Below are 18,532 nucleotides of genomic sequence, written 5' to 3' on the forward strand. Positions count from 1 at the left end.
TATTGCTACAGAAATGAAGCTCATGGACTTTCGAGGCAGTGCGATCTGTGTGTACAAGTTCATGAAACGGAACACCCTTGCAGTCCGGGCAGGTACAACTGTTGGACAGAAACCTCCAGACGATTGGGAGAATAAATTGGATGTTTTCAACATCTTTGTTCGGAAGGAAATAACTGAACTGAAATTGGCGAATGATGACATCATCAAGATGGATAAGGGTCCAATGTCATTCGATTTTCCAGCTAGCAGATCAGTGGCAGATAAAGGAGTAAAGACAGTAGCGGTTGATACGACGGTACACGAACGAACGAACTTAACGGTTGTGTTGGCCTACACAGCTGCAGGAGGAAAACTGAAAACCATGGTTATCTTTAAAAGGATGACCATGCCCAGAGAAATTTTACCAGCTGGAGTTGTTGTTGTCTGCAATAAAAAAGGCAGGATGAATACAGATGTGATTTTTGAAGAAGCAATCTCTTCTGAATTTCGAAGCGATGGCTGCCCATAAGGAGACAACTGTGCAGAAACACATCAATAATTATGGAGCCCACATAGCCATTATATCAGGTGGTCTGACCTTTAAACTCCAGCCTTTGAATGTTGCCGTCATTCATCCATTTAATAATTTTGTTCGTGAGGAATGGGATCCTTGGATGATTAGCTGTAAGCACACCTTCACGCCAGCTGGTCGACGAGGTCGTGCAACGTACGTAGAGGTGTGTAATTGGGTCCTCCGGGAATGGGAGAAAGTGAAACAACAACAATCACCAATTAATGCAGAACGTGTGGGATAATTCCAGAACGGGCCGCTGATTTCAGGTATACGGGCGACGACTCAGCTGCATCCGATACCACTTATGCAAATGAGGATCGATTATCAGCGGTTATGTAGGTATTCGGCGACGAGAGCGAATTCGATGAAAGTTTGATGGGCTTGAAGCAGAAACTGATGACGATGAAGATGAATTGGTTGATTTTAATTAAAGACAAACAGTGTTTTAGTAATTTTTTGCAAATAATAACTAGACAAGACGCCCACGAAAATAAGACGCACATAGGGAGCGGGGTAAGTAAATTTTTTTTATATAAGCCTAGACTTATATACACGAAAATAAGGTATTTATTGTGCAGTGTCAATCTTCAATCCTGGCATAAATAAAATTAAACGTAAATAATGTATTAACCCATTGGTGAGGCACTGGGTCTTACAAAAAATGGAAAACGAAATAGTTATACAAGGAACACATTCAATATAGTTTTATTTGAATGCTGGAATCGTAAGAAATCAGCAGCAGTCGTCATGTTCATGGCTGACTGCTCTTAGACGTATCAGTTTAGGTGGCTTAGGTGGATTCAGATATACTTGTAACACATTATTGGCGATACAATGACTCGGGAATGGGAGCTAAAGGATTTTCCCAAGGACACACTGAATAAGCCAACATAAACCCTTTGTTCTAACAAATAGGAAATCGCTAATACGATATGACCACACATTTAATAAACCTACACATCCATCTATCTATCTATCTATATATCTATCTGTGTATATATATATATATTTATCTATCTATATATCTATCTATATATCTAAGAATCTATATCTATCTATCTATCTATCTATCTATCTATCTATCTATCTATCTATCTATCTATATATATATATATATATATATATATATATATATATATATATATATATATCTTTATATGTATCTATCTATCTATATATCAATCTATCTATCTCTCTCTCTCTCTCTCTCTCTCTCTCTCTCTCTATATATATATATATATATATATATATATATATATATATATATATGACGTTCCCTAGATTGTGTAACACTACTAGACATACACGAGGCGTAAATAACAATGGCTGATTCGATTATATTTCTCTTAAAAGGAGTACCTACCACGTGTTTTCCAAACGCAATATTGGCAGCAAGTACATGGCTTTCATTTGCGTGACCAACACAAGCGGTATCAGTGACTTCTACCGCATTTTCTTATCAGACCCAATGTAAGCCCTGATCTTTTAATCGTTATTAGTAAAACAAATTACCGAGCCTAGCTGGTGACGTTTAAAGTCAAATTTAATAATTGTAACATTGAATTCAGTAGTGGATACAAGACACGAGTAATCGCTGAATCATATCTAAACTGATTTATACTGCGCCCATCAGTAGATTGTAACTGAACACATGCATGTAATTAGTCTCTCGCAAAAATTGCAAAGAATTAATTTAAAAGTATAGCTTGAACGATATAATATAATTGTACTATACGACCATAACGACATCACGAATCTATTTGAAAAAATAAATCTAGAATCTCTTGATATGGACAACAAGCTCTCGAAAACTTAGGTGAGGCCACGTGGTTTGGCCATCGATTGGTCACCAAAGACATCATGGACAGAAATGCAAATCCCGCACTGACGTATGAATGTGTTGAAGATATTACTGATGAATCCGATGAACGAAGCTTGTTCCTCTAATCATGATTTATGAAATTAATGAGACACTTGGTATGCTACTCTAAATCCATGCTTATATGCAACCGATTGTTTTAAATACAGCCCAGAGCGTTACAATCTAGATATATATATATATATATATATATATATATATATATATATATATATATATATATATATATATATATATATATATATATATAGTGTAATATTAGTTGTTTATATATAATGCCAAACGCAGCAAAGCCAAACAACTAATTATGATTCCAGACATTAATGTCAGCTTTTAACCTTTCTTTAATTACAAAGTATATTATCATATTTATTTATATTGAATGCATTAGTCTTTAACTTATTACTGTGGAAATTCTTCATTCGACAACCTTTGTTATTTTGTTTTAATTTGTAATACCAATGACGTCAGTCCATGTTCTGTGAAACTGCTTGGTCGTAGAACAGCCTTTGTTTCATTCAGTTATGTCAACTATTTACTAGTAGAAGTTATTTATATATACAACTAGTAGGTGGCATTTTAGAAGTCATTGTATTTAGGGACAAGGAATAAAGAAAAAGGAAAACGCTTGTTGGCAATATCTAGCTTTTTCAAAATATTTTCTCGACTAAAATCATCCGCAGATCGACTTTAATTGTATTGTTCAATTGGCTTACATTTACTGGAATATACAGAGATTCAGTTTGCTGGAAAATAGGAATAATTTCGGGCATACAATCCAGCCGAGGAAACAATTTAGCATGGTATAAAACAATACGAAATTATACGGATAAGACATGCTCTTTAAACGGTGGAAAATAGAATGAAACCAAACAAACATTGCAATAGGAAACTGAAACACTACAAAACGTAACAATCAAAGAACATACGTAAAAAATGCTAATAGAAACTGTTTGAAAAAAAACTTACAAGTACTGCAATATTTCTCTCAGTGAGTAACACTTATATACCAAGTACTGATTGATTTAAATAAGAAGGTTATGATGATTATGGAATGCGCTCCAGTTCATTTGATCTATTGTGTGGTGTTCCACAAGTGTGTTTTCTTGGACCTGTTCACCTCATTCAATACGCTCAGCCGCTCTCAAGTGTAATAGATCATCATTCAGTGTTTTACATATTGTGCGCTTATGCCACCCAAATATGCAATTGCACCCACCCAACTGAAGTTGATGCTACCATCCATAACGTAGAGAGGTGCATTTCTGATGTAAACACATTGATTACATGTAACAAACTCCATATGAATGATGATACAACTGAAGCCATTCTGATCACAACACAAATAAAATACTTTCTCATTCTTATCCTTTACCTCAAACAATTCATATCAGCTGCACAACATTAAATTCACATAATCTGTACAAAGCCTGTATGTTACTCTCGAAAGTACTCTCATATTGCACCAACATGTCTTGAACATATGCAGTGTTGCATATCTTGAGCTGAGACGCATCATCTTCATTCGCAAATATCTTTCAGTTAATGCCGCTAAAACACTTGTGTGTGCATTAGAACTTTGAAGACTGGACTATTGTAACTCACTTATGTCTGGTTGGTTCCAATATCTACTCCAAAAATTTCCAAAAGGTTCAAAACACAGCTGCTCGGATCATTCTTAAAGTACCAGGTCAGAGCGCCCCCTCCGATCTGCACCCTACACTGGCTGTACAGTCGATCCATATTCAAAGACTACATTTGTTATCTGTGCTGATTTTACTGACGGACTCCAGTCCAACATACCTATACGACCTAGCCCAAGTGTACACACCTGCAAGATACTTACGCTCCTCTTGTGACAATCGTATACTCATTATTTCCGTTGTGAAAACAAAATCATATGGACAACATTCTTTTGCATACCAGGGCCAAGCAAAGTGGAACAATTAGTTCAACGAACTTAGACAAAGAGCCACCGTGATCTCATTCAAGACTGTTTTTAAAACTCACCTAGTTCGACTGCAGGAACAAACTTAAATACCTAATCATGTTTCCTACTTAAATATTGTCAGCATGGTTTATGTTTTCTAATTTCATTTCTTTTTGTAATCATATTATTATATATGCGTTTTCGTACGTGTTAGGTGTAATACTAATATTTGGCGTACGTGTTAGGTGTAATACTAATATTTGGCGCTTCGTAATCCCTAATATATGGTCTTGGCCCGTCACAACAGAAATAGGTCATCCATGTAAGGAAAATATGGTTAGGATCATCAACTGAGACTGGTTATTGTATTATTGTAACCTGTCCGTATGTAAATTAAAAGAGAGCTAACTTGGCTGTTTGTCAGCCCATGCCCATCGCTGTTCCGTAGCAGGAATCAAGTCGGACCCCGAGGAGGCAAGGTAGAGGGAGTTCCAAAAATGCTCAATCCTGTGGTGGTGAAGTGGGTGACGGAATGGTAACAGATCATGTCAATGTCTGGCGCTTTGTTACTGAAGGGTAAAACGAATTAACTCTTTTGACCCGACAAATTATCTCACGGAGAAAAAGTATGCTTGCAGACTGGTGACGTCTTCGTCCTCAGCTGTGTGATCTTTGCTCTTTGCCCATAGTTCTAATCTGTACGACAAAACTGAGCAAAACTTATACAATTGTAGCCCTGTACCTGTCTTTAGAATACTAAGTCCATGTAGATATAAATCTTCAAAAGCGTGACCCATACATTGATAGCACACAGTCTAATAAATCAACGAAGCTTACAGGTAACATATAATGGGGGGTGGGGGTGGTTTATATCCTTGTTGGCCTGCACATGGTGTTTGAATACCGTGTGGGCGCAAAGCTGTACCAAGTTAAAGTTAACTGTGAAAACGTGATAGCAGAAGATCTCACTACAATGCTACATGTAGGGAAGGTCAAGGACGGCCTCTACATATATGGTAAATTAAACTCACTTGTATGTACCATAATATACGAAATTATACCTATAAAAAGGAGATTTTAAAGAGCATAAAGACATGCACACATGTAAATAAAGTAAAGCAAACCTAACTTGTGAAAAAACATAGGCTACCCGTGCGAGCGACTAAGTGCTCGTTATCTATGATGGAATGTTTATGCAAATAAGTGTGACTCAAATGTCGCCTATAAAAACATGCATGCGCATGATGCGACTAAATAAACCTTGTGTAGAGCGCTGACCTGTACTTGTCCGACCAGAAATGTACACGAGTGTCTATACTACACACACAAAGCTCCACAGAAATAGGAACAGAGGTACCATTAGGTTCGACAATATATATTATCAAGCAATACCTGTAGGGCAAAAAGGCCCTTAGTCTACGCATACAAATAATAACATTGAAGTTGGCGCCTTGACGCTACGAAAGCCTTGGAATAGAAATTCACCGATAAGTACCAGTTTAAATTGGAATCATATATATATATATATATATATATATATATATATATATATATATATATATACACACATACACACACACAGATATATGTATATATATATATATATATATATATATATATATATATATATATATATATATATATATATATATATATATATATGTATAGAGAGAGAGAGAGAGAGAGAGCTATACATAACCGAATGTGAACTTGTTTCGGCTTCCCGTGCAAGTAACTACATGTGTGACGACGACAATGTGTTAGCAAGGCAGAACTATATCGTGATAGAAAGAAGCAAAGTTGGAAATATAGATCTGAATACTTTTCTTAGCGTGAAAAATTCCTCCAACTTCCAGTGGTCTATAGTCCACTTAGATTATGGCTGTTATGAGGTCTCTCATGACGAGAGCGTGCTTCTTGGCACGAGCGGAAGTAGTAACTGAGGTATTTTGGAGTTTTGCCGCCAAGTATGATACCTAAGGAAATATCACTCTGCCTGACAGTCACGTAGGTCTATACAAAAACGTTTAGCTCGGTTTAGCTAAAAGGAATGTCTGGGACTGCTGGTTTTGCGAGGTACTAATAGTTCTCCTAATGTATGAAGATTTTGGTAACGTATCTGAAGAAGAAAATATTGAAAGTTAGGTTAGAACCTATGTATTCTTGTCACTGTCTCCACATCCGTCACTGTTACAACATGAGGTATTACAACATCTTGTTCATTACCGTGCCGTAGAATGCCCCATATTGCTGATCTATAGGAATAAACGTGTGCAAATTTAACCAAAAACAGAAAAGTTCAAAACGTTTTAGCACCCTTACCGTAAACAAACAAAAGGAGGATGCATGTTTCATATATGTATAGCGAAAGTTTGACATACTCAGTTTATTGTAGTAAATTGCCTTGCAATTGACATATTCTAAACAAGATTCACAGCTCAGACAATTCGCTGGAATATAAGAGGCAGCTATATTGCATCACAGATTGTAAAATCTAATAATAATAATTCTGGTTGAAGTGAAATGTTTTAACATCATGGAACATAATGTACATTTAGGTTTTAAATTCTAGGTATGCGGGAGACCGAACATATATTCTCTCTCAGAAGGCCTTGGGAAACTTTGTTTTTAACCTAGTACTTTGACTTATAAAATCACATATATGTCGTAGTTGGTTTAAACGTTATTTATTTACAGACCTCTTAATGGGAAAGTACATAAAACGAATATGTATACCAGGCTGAGCAAGATACGTAAGCTCTCTCCTCGTTAATGGGTATATGCATTTATATAATATGGCAGATGTGATTAATGAGGACATATTATAAACTTTGAAACATGATCATTAGATACTAAAACAAAATGACTGGCGGTTTCCGGTTCAACTGACTTTTGCATAGATCGACATTTAATAAAGTACGACTAGGTCGTAATATTGTGTAATAAGTGTTTGCTATTCATTTTGGTTGATAAACATATATTGGAACCTGTTCTTTATTCATATTTAAAAAGGTAAAATAAAGTGGCATTTGAATTCAAACAAAACGACGCAATACACCTAGCTAAATATGAAGATAGGTTTAGATTTGTCATGACAAAGGGCGTTTTTCGGTCTGCTCCGTCACGAAGTTATCTATTACTTACCCGCTGAACAATTGGCGGGATCAAGGTCGGCCTGTATCATTGAGCCATGCTAAGATTCATTTAAACAAAATAAAAAAATTTAATTCTGTGTCTGTATTGTCTTGTTCAAAGTCTTACCCGATTCATTTTCTTCAACATTCTATCATATTATGTAGATTTTGTTGTCCCAGAGACGATTCTACCTGCTACATCTAGGATTTTGATTCTATTTTGTCTTCTCATACTGGGTGTAATTATATCAGATAATGTCTCCATACTTTTAAAGAGGTCTTATGCATGTGAAAGAAATGATTTCCTATCAAGTTTAGATTTAAAATCGCGTAGTATGCCTAACCTATTCCGTGCTCTTGTTGTTAGTTCCAGAATATGCATGGATTAATGTAAAGTTAGACCCTAGTGTTTATGAGAAACGATATTCTTAAGAAACGTGTACTTCATGATAAGTTATCCGTGTTGTTCGCGCTGGGATTTTCTAAATATGATAATTGATTCAGTTACGTTTCGAGTAAAGTCAGCTAACCATTGATTGTCCCATAAATGAACTGATTTAAATAAGATCCTCGTTCAAAACACCAGCAGCCAGGTTTGGGTGCTCAACGATCGTTTACAATGATGTGTCATCAAGAGAAAGTCTGATACATGACCGAATATCAGTCACAATATCATTAATAGTAAATTAACAATAACAGTAGTCCAAATACTAATCCTTTATCAAATAGTAAAGAAGTCATGAACCCGTATACGCACAAACCATTCCAATGTGTGCATGCAATAAAAGATAAGGAAAACATGAAAAATCCCTAAACTATGATTAAAATCTGTCGTATAAACATAAAAACACCATTCCTCTACAAGGTCCAGGATGTTTCGATGTGGTACATTATACTAGTGTTTCTTCAAGCAATTCACTTCAAACACTTTTTTTCTCATAAAATGAAAATCGACACATTGATCAAAAATATATTCCATTGTCAGTGGACACTAGCTGGGTATCTTTTGTACGTCGTGTTTCGCCATTCAAAAGGTATGCTTGAGTCAGATATTTGTGCCAGATATGCAATCGGGACAGTACAACCTCATCTCTCCAGGTTTTGTTCTGTATGAGATATACAACTAGTCAGTAGTGGCTTTAGTACTCTTGTTTTCGGAATTGTAATCCCACGTATTTTACCAAGTAAGACTAACTTCCTGATTTGTGCAATGACAGTTCCAATGTTAGCGTCATTTTACGTCTGTATTAAGGAATGTGTGACTACGATAGGAGGCTCTTATTTCATTGAATTTGTATATCTCTTTTGCGGGAAATATAAAGAGATTATTGTACAGCGATACGCAGTAATATAAATGTATGTGTTTCTTGTTTCATATATCAATTAATTTCTTTAATTTCTCTTATACGGCACGTGTTTCAGTGTATTTATCCCATTTTCCTGTTGGATGCACCGATAATTGTAGCGTACGGCTTCTTCGACGTAAAATTATTCCCAATATCATCACTGGAACATCATAAATGTTATGGGGATTAAAATACGTATTGCGCATATAAGACATGCACTATGTTCTCAAACATGTTCAGGGGGAATAGATGGACATTTACTGCTGCATGTAGATTAATGATAACTAAATAAGAAATAAGTATCTCACATATAGCTGCATAAATATGTGTCTCACCCACAGCTGCATAATCATCTGACAATGTTTAAGTGTATTTAACGATTCGTGTACACGACAATTCCAAATCATAATCATTCCAGAATAATGAAATGCACGTCATATAAAACAAACTTATCGTACTGAAACGTTATCAGATAAAAATAAATTGTGAAACACACTAGTATATTTTTTATACGAGAAATGTATACAACCTAGTGGAGTATCTTTTTTATTAGATCTGGTTACCATGAACACATTTTTTATCGCATTATACTGCAGTATTTCTGAACATACTTCGATATGTACCACTGTATACCACATTTATATTTTGGACCAACAATTTCATGTTCTGAGACAGGGTCCTGGCAATATTTAAAGAAACGTTCCGTATGCCAGTAGCTGGAATAATATATTGTTCTATTTTATATCCACATAACATCATATAATATCCATTACATGACTGGAATAAACAAACACGATCTCATTTCAAAGAAAAATCTCATCCCGCCTCGAACTTTAAATGGTTACAACCAACGCAAATAGACGTTTATTTAAGGAATATTGGCCCATTAGGGTGGGGAAAGCGAATTACGCAATAATGCAAATTGTCATAGTTACAGATAAAATTTATACAGTACACAAAGTTAGAGCAAATAAAATATGACATTAATTATGATAAGTTGAGAGGGTATTTCATATAATCGTTTCAAATATATATATATATATATATATATATATATATATATATATATATATATATATATATATATATATATATATATATATACAGGCTGGACAGATGGTGACAGGAAAATCAAAACATTGCTTGCAATATGTTTCTAATAAATCTAGTTTAAAATGTGTCTTTCTAAAAATTGTAAAACCAAATATATACATATTGTGAATTTAAAAACAAATACAGTATGTTAATGCTAATTTAAAACTCTGTGTAGGTAAAAAGCAAATAAAATATGACATTAATCATGATAAGTTGAGAGGGTATTTCATATAATCGTTTCAAATATATATATATATATATATATATATATATATATATATATATATATATATATATATATATATATATATATATATATATACAGGCTGGACAGATGGTGACAGGAAAATCAAAACATTGCTTGCAATATGTTTCTAATAAATCTAGTTTAAAATGTGTCTTTCTAAAAATTGTAAAACCAAATATATACATATTGTGAATTTAAAAACAAATACAGTATGTTAATGCTAATTTAAAACTCTGTGTAGGTAAAAAGAAACAGCATCGGATCAGTCTTCCACCTTAAATGGATATCATAATTCATCATGTTATCTCGATGAAATATAGACATAACACCTGCACAACATAAAGTATTCAGAAAATATGAACACATTAAATCACAATACAGCATTTATATAGCGAACAGAGAGAGAGAGAGAGAGAAATAGAGAGAGATAGAGAGAGAAACAAATGTTGGGGTTTGTGTGTGTGTTCGCTTTTCTTGGGTATGCATTGTCCAATATCGTCCGATTATGTTGCCACTATATGTTTCTCCGTCGGTCGGTATTTTCGTTTCCACAACTCTTTTTAAGCCGACCAGCTATAGTTATATTGCTTTTAGGGATCCATTTGTGAGATAGGTATACTTCTATGTATACGCTATCCTTTATTTGGTTTCATCTGTATTTTTGTAGTTTCCTAAGTTAGATGATTCGAATATTGTTCGAAAATTACATTAGTTGCATGATTTCACAGAACACGGTGCCCTCCATTACAATAAAGTTGTTCCTAAGTTAAAGACATTGTTATCTTAATAAACAAGATGGTCTAAAGTAAGTATTCTGCATTTAGTAATTGGTGATATTCATGTATGAACTTGAAAGCAATATAATTATAACGTAAACACATTAATGTACAATCAAGAAATATTGATGATTGTATGTAAGCACGAAGAATATGTATCTTCATATATAACACGTTTGACTTGTGTATATTTCCAGTGAAATTAACTTGTTTTGGTCCATTACATTTGATTGTATAAAGTGGTGAAATAACAGACAGGTAATTCAGTGGCTTCAGTTTCACTAATGTCATTTGAAACGAACAAGAGATCTCATGGTATTTTCCCTGTTCGACGACAAGTGATTGTCGATTGTCACCCTGACTAGAATGAAGAGAATGAGTAGTTAAAAGAGGATCACTGTGATGAATACATTTTGATTGATCCAAACAAGGACTGAAAGTGACCTCATCAAAAGCCTGACCAATATATGTGTCAGCTAAAATAATACTTTCCTGATCAACATCATTCTCAAAAACTTTCATTGCCATAACTCTGCACAAGCTGGGTATAATTCAGTGAATTCTTTTTCAATAGGATCGACTTTCTGATCTAAACAAGGTTTGCCAGTTACAAGTTGTTTAAACACAACTTTGTCTCCAGCTAGATCGTTGGCGAATAATAAATTAATGCCCTCAACGGGTAAAACATAGAGTGTTCCGACTGTGACGGGTCCTGAGACTTAGTCTGGTGACAAATTTACACATTGGAGAGGACCATTAACAACTTCATTAGAAGAAGACTTGTCAGAAAAAGGAAAAGTACCCGACAATAAAAGACTCTGAGAAGGTCTTGTGTCCCTTATAATTTTAATAGGGATAGGATTGGCCAAATCACCCAAGAGTGATACAGAACCCTTCGATATGAATGGTTCATAATTCTCCATAATAAATCAGACTGTGGCTTATTAGACCCAATAAATGTATTTCTTTCAATACATGACGTGAACTTGACCTCTTTGAAATAAGAGCATTTGAAATAGGTCTATCTTGATTCTGATGCAAATTTTTCAATTTGTAGCAATCAGAAATAACGTGTCCTTTCTTTTTGCCATAGGTACACGTAAGAAGGGACAATGCTCATTGATCAAGCTTGTCAGAAGCTTGATTTCTAAAGGTTGTGCCAGATTGAAATTTAGAAGGGCTTGTATTAGGCTAAAATACTTTTATGCCAGAAGACTGCCGAGTGGAAATCTTATTTACAAAAGAAACTTCATGATCTAAACAATACACGTCAGCGCACGAGCAGCATTTTCCAAGGTTTCTATCTTATGCTCATCAAGATAAGTTTTAATGTCAACATGGACAGAGTTCCTGAACTCATCAAGAAATACAAGTTATCTAAGAGATTCATAATCTTGATCAACCTTCCTGGCTTAGCACCATCTATCTGATCATTTTCTCTTGCAAGTTCTTCATGAGTTTGTCCACTTTCGTTGTATAGTTTCTGAATGTTTGCCTATACGCCACAAGGACTAGCTCATAACCATTTAAGATGAATTCCTTAACCAGATCATAGTCAGCACTTTGCTGTTGCGACAGTGAATGGTAAATATCACTAGCTTTACCAATAAGTACACATTGTAAAAATAGAATCCAATGCTCCCTTGGCCATTTCAAACTTTCCGCAATTTTTTCAAATCAAGGAAAATATTTGTCTACTTCTTATTCTCTGAAAGGGGGCACTAATCTAATATTCTTAGTAACATCAAAACTTGGATTTGTATCCAAAAGTGGGAATGTGCGTTTCACTTGCCAGTTCCATTTCTTTTATTCTAAATGGAAATTCCCTCTTTTCCTTCTCTCCTTGAATTAGCATGTGTCTCTCTCTCCTCTTTCTGCGATTGTAACTGCATTTTCGTTTTTTTCTCTCCTCCGTCTGCAATTGCAACATCATTTGTTTCTCTTCTTTTTGAACTGCATTTGTTATTTATGTAACTGCATTTGTCTTTCTCTCTATCTGTCTTCCTTTTTTAATTGCCTTTGTTTTTCCTCTTTATCCATCTGAAGTTCCAGCTTTCTTAACTCTAATTGCATCTTGTATTTTAATTGTAATGCCATTACTTGTATGTCAGAGTCTCATACAGACTTATTGATCGAAACCAAAGCACATTTATCGAAAACACTCTTTTCTATCAAATACTGGATCAAAATATTTTTTTTCTGCTTCGTTAAGGAAGCCTTTGCCTCAGAAAGATCATATTTTGTGGCACGCTCAATCAGTTCATCTTTTTTCAAAAGGTTTAATTGTTCCTAGGTAGGATTTGTGTTACGAAATACCAGATATGCTTTGCTTAGACCACCATAAATTCCAGTATTTGACGTCTTTTGAGCCCAATAGTATCTTGTAAATATACTTTTTCTTTGCATCGCGTGACGCCTTCATTGTTTGCGCGGCACGTGCTTAATACATGTTAACGCGCGCGACTATATATGTTACTTAGGGATCTTGACTGAACTATGTTTGTACTGAGTTTTAGTATATCATATTTCTATCTTTTTGGGTATGCCATTCGTACGTCACAGTCGTACATAAGGAATATTTCACTTGTGTTAATATTAATCCATTTGTGATGCTCATATATTTTAATCTAGATACACAGAAAGCAGACTATTTGGAAAGTTGTTTCTTTTCATATTCAGCAAACTAAGTGTTGATAACTAGGCGTGGATTACGAGTTTCGGATAACTAGGTATGAGTGTCAAGGTGCGGATAACTGTGTGCGGACTGACTAGGTGTAGCCAGAGGCCGCAGCAATAGTGATGAAAGACCGCCAGGAAAGTGCCAACGGATATGTGCATGAAAAGTCTGGATGGTTGAAGAAACCGAACCGGGAAGCGCGTCGAGGGCATATCAAATGTCAAGTAAACATTGGACATATATATAAGAGAATTTCACTATAATGTTTGACTATAAGAATTTCATTATAGTGTTTGACTATAAGAATTTCATTATAGTGTTTTGATTAAGAGAATTTCATTATAGTGTTTGACTATAAGAATGCCATTAGTGTTTGACTATCTAGGGAAAGGTCAGCATATTGGTTGACCATAGAGACAAAAAGCACGGTAGTGTTTAATTATCTGTTATAACTTTATAATTATTGAATATTTCAAAAAATATCTGTCCTTCATCATGGTTTTCTATCGGATACATATTATGTATCTTTGTTTTTATTTTGATGTCATGTTTCTTCATCATTAGTGTGAGAGAATAATACATCTTTGTATTGTCACTCGCATGTGTATGTGTTATTTCTTAAATACCAATTCAGTCTCAAAGGGTGTTAGCTCGATTACGTTACAATTTGAAAGAAAGATTTCCACTTTTCGTGACATTGTAAAAAGCCCGTTGATTTCACAAAAGATTTCAAAAATTAAACATAAAGTTTGGGATTTAAACAATTTCAAAAAGGAAGGGAATCGAAATTTAAAAACAAAGTGTTCTGAAATGATGTAGCCAAAATTCATATGTCCCAAGGACGAGCACCCAATTTTCTTTTTTACGTTTTGGCTCTTGCAAAACTCAACAAGGAAAGAGTAAGGACAACAAGCCTTGTAAAATTTAACAAGTAATTTATTTCCCTCGGAGAATAAGGTAAAAATGAGAAAAAGAACTTACGGTTTTACGAATCAAATCCAAGAATAATCCAAAAAATTTAAAAAAAAGAAGTCCTAGTAATAAAACATCCTAATGAAATTGAGTTTGAATTCCGATGAAATCCAAAATGGAAGGCGATGAAGTACGCTGTGGTCAGCGTCGTATTGATGTGTCAACAGTTCTTTGTTGAATCAAACAAAAGACTATTCCAGTGTTTGAATCCTTTGTAAATTTCGATAACTGTTCTTGTCCAAACATTAATTTTGAGCACAAGTATTTCCAGGGAAAAATAATCTCTTGGAATCCAAATAATTTGAAGAAAACAAAATAATTAGCCCGATGTCCGGATGTGGGTCAATCCACTGGAAAACCAGAGTTTGAAACAAATAATTGATAAATGCTATTTGTCACGTACTCCCAAGTTTGGTCTCGATTTCACTTTATGTTGTTTACTTCAATTCTTATTGATTCTAAATCAAGGTCATGAACGAGACCAGCATTAGATGTAAAGTTTCTATTATTAGTGTTTACGAAAGAGTCAGGTCAAACTGAACTGACTTTCTGGAAAATGTCAAATCTAGTAAATATTGTCACATTACAATAGCGTGTAATGGAGTTTTAAAAAAAACAACTAACAAGCAAACAATTCAATCAAATATAAATTAATTCCACTATAAATAACAAAGTCAGCTTGGCTTCGAGACATCCAGTCTAGATAGGTCAGTTGCCGGAGGATATATCAGCTTCATCGGTATGAAGTGATGAGTGGTCTTCAACAGATGCTGTAAAACCGCTCTTTCGCAGCTGAGCCCTATGTTTGCTCTCAGAGCTCCAATCTTCCACGACATCTGTGGACCATGCTGAACCGTTTCCGGACAGGACAGGGTCGTTGTCTTGTTAATCTCGTCCGATTAGGCCATACCACTTGACTCTTCGTGTGGCTGTGGAGATTTACAGATCATGTCACATATTGTGAACAACTGTCCACTGACCAAATTCCCCGGTGGTCTGCAGGCTCTGTGCCTTGCTGACGATGACGCTGTTAAATGGCTGAGTTGATAAATAGTAATTATTACAAAATTCATCCTAGATTTTCACAGAACAGATTGCTAGCGGCACGAAAGCAAGCTGGAAAGGCCGACATGGAAGTCGATAACGAAATCACTCGATTATTTGATCTCTTGCTTCAGTAAAATATCCTTGAAAATCTCGAAAACAAAGTTTTGTACAATAATTTAATATAGCGAAGTTGCGGAATTTTCGCTGCGATGCCAGCTTACTGAAGGAAACAGCAGTAAGTTTACGATTCCATACAGCACGCATAAAATACGATCTCAAGACACATGTTATGAAATTTGGAATTGTTGTTAAAAACAAAAACAATAAGTTTACGTATCTTATCTCAGCTGATGAAGTAAGAACATTGCATATTATAGTTAGTGCCACCTGCTGCCAAATCAGTTTCACTATCAAATAACAGCTTATGTCAATTGCTTAGATGTAGCTTTGCAATTTTGTACTAGGACAAAATACATGATCGTAGTTTTCCAGTCAATATAAGCGAAGTAAGTAGTCCATTAATACATAGTCCAGTAGTCCAGTAGCAGAAGGCTCCTATGACGCACTAGGAAGACACGGCTATTTTATTTATTACTTTGGTCATAATGTTCCATATGATTCCTTAATGACAGTAAAACTCTGCCAGTAATTTAATATCTTGTTAATAATGAATATAACAATGTCTGGTACATACCAAGCGGGAAACGAGGTGTAGTTACATAATGAGTGCGTAACATTTAACATTCATCTAAGATTAGAAGATCAAATACTATTTCATTGTATAATGAAGTCAAAGCGAATAAGAAACCATAGAAGGATTTTTGGATGAATATATGGTAGGATAGCTAAAGCGTTCCTAAGCATAGTAAGAACAATTGGCGATCTGGCTTCGAGTGTTGCAAAAGGTGTCACGTCATCAGCGGGAACTACGGCAGAGTAAAGGTTCACATAACACATTTCGACGACGCCAGAAGAAGTCAAAAGGGATATAAAAGAAATCGCGCCTACTAACGGAGATGAGCGCTTCTACAGCCAAAATATATATTATTGAGAGAAAAGCGGTAAAGTAATTATTAATCAGCTTGTGTATGATCAAAGCCAGCATTATTGTCCAACCTATGAAATATCAAGATGGGCTCTGCTCGAAAAAGACTTTCTGTGGAACATAGTGGTATTATAATGCTGTCTAGATTTGCTCTCGAGAATTTTAAGTTCTTTGATCTGTTTAAGGGTAGGCAACAAAATATGCAAACACGATTCACTACAAATGAATAAAGTTTGCATAGGAAATATTAATGCGAAAAACAAGGACGTTTACTGGCTGCCTCATAAAACTGTTCGTAAAGTCAGGGGATATTAGCAAACAACTACAGCTTCTCCTGCTGATTTTCAAGCAAAGACCAATACAGCTTTGAGAAACAACGGTTTCAGTTTATTTAAGACGGAACCATATCAAAAAAGTAGTGGACATTCAAAACTATCTGGCTGCTGCTAGCAACAGTATAAATTTAATTCACTTGAGCGATGGACACTTCAGACGTTCTACGTCTAACATGATTTGGAATCGTGATACAAGCAATGTAATGGAGTTTCTTACATATGATTTATGTGTTGTTGTTCTTAACGACACTAATTCTGCTAAGTTGAAATTCGAACTGCCATACGTAATGCTTTTATCAATTCAGAAAATCCTAAGTACAAAAATTGGCTTTGCATGAGGTGTAATCACATGAACGGTCACAATTAAATTTGCATGATATTGCCCCTGAATGTTGTTATATACAATGAGCACAAGGAAGATACTTGGTTGGTGGAAGGTGGGTTGCTGGCTGTAACGAAACGTTCATGATTGACCAAGCAAGATGCTGCCATGTGACATTTTAATTATAAACTGCGAATATCGGAAATTTTGTTTCAGGTAAGTTGCTGTATGATATCTGGCTTATCAAGATGCATAGTAATCACGCAAAAATACAATTAATTTTGTGCGATGAATCATTTTTGGAGCCATTTGAAAATATTAAAGATAGTCAGTTTGAACATAATAATTAATGATAAGAAATATGTCATGTCTTCCGTGCTGGTTGCAGTGTATCATTTGACGAGAACATCCAAGTGAGCAAGTACGCCGAATTGAATTTTTGTGGGAATATATTCCTTCGTATAGTTCCTCAGTGGCATCTGAGTTAGGAGGTGATTTGCGTTATGTACTCAACAACACCAAGGATGACTGGATCAAAGACTTTGTGCTTCGTTTGTAGAAAGTGTCTCCAGGGGTTTTCTAAAGAGGAATATCTTAATGGGCACGGTAGGACTATGCCAACGTTGCGAGAGTTTTCATGCAAACAAATGATATCATGCCGAAATTTGAAACAATCTGCCGCATGACACGTGCCCTTTATGCGTATTTTGAATTGCTGCTTGGTCTGAGATCAACTGCAGATGAAATTCGAGAAAAATCGTCGCCAAGAAAGCATGTCCCTTGCAGTTACGCTTACAATACAAATATATCGCGGCAAAAATTTCATAAAGAGCGTGAGAGCAAACATGCACTTCATGAGACGCATTCCACCTACAAAAATACTTTGCGACGCATGTGACAGAGATACGTTATGTCGGCTACGTTGTGATGGATTTGCTAGTAGGCACTCTGCCAAATCAAAATGAGATGACACTGTCATTTAACCCGTTGATATCGTTGCGCTGTGCATAATACAGTTAACCTGCGAATGGGGACGCGAGAGCACATTGCAGTCGTCTTTCCTAATCTCATCCTATTTAAACAATTTTGGATAATTCTTGAAGTATATAAATGCACTAGAGAAATATATATTATTCTCTCTGGGCGAATAGCTTTCTATGGACAGCCTGTTGTT

This window comes from Sinohyriopsis cumingii, chromosome 1, assembly GCF_028554795.1.
Source record: "Sinohyriopsis cumingii isolate HCF-2022 chromosome 1, ASM2855479v2, whole genome shotgun sequence".
NCBI lineage: Eukaryota > Metazoa > Mollusca > Bivalvia > Unionida > Unionidae > Sinohyriopsis > Sinohyriopsis cumingii.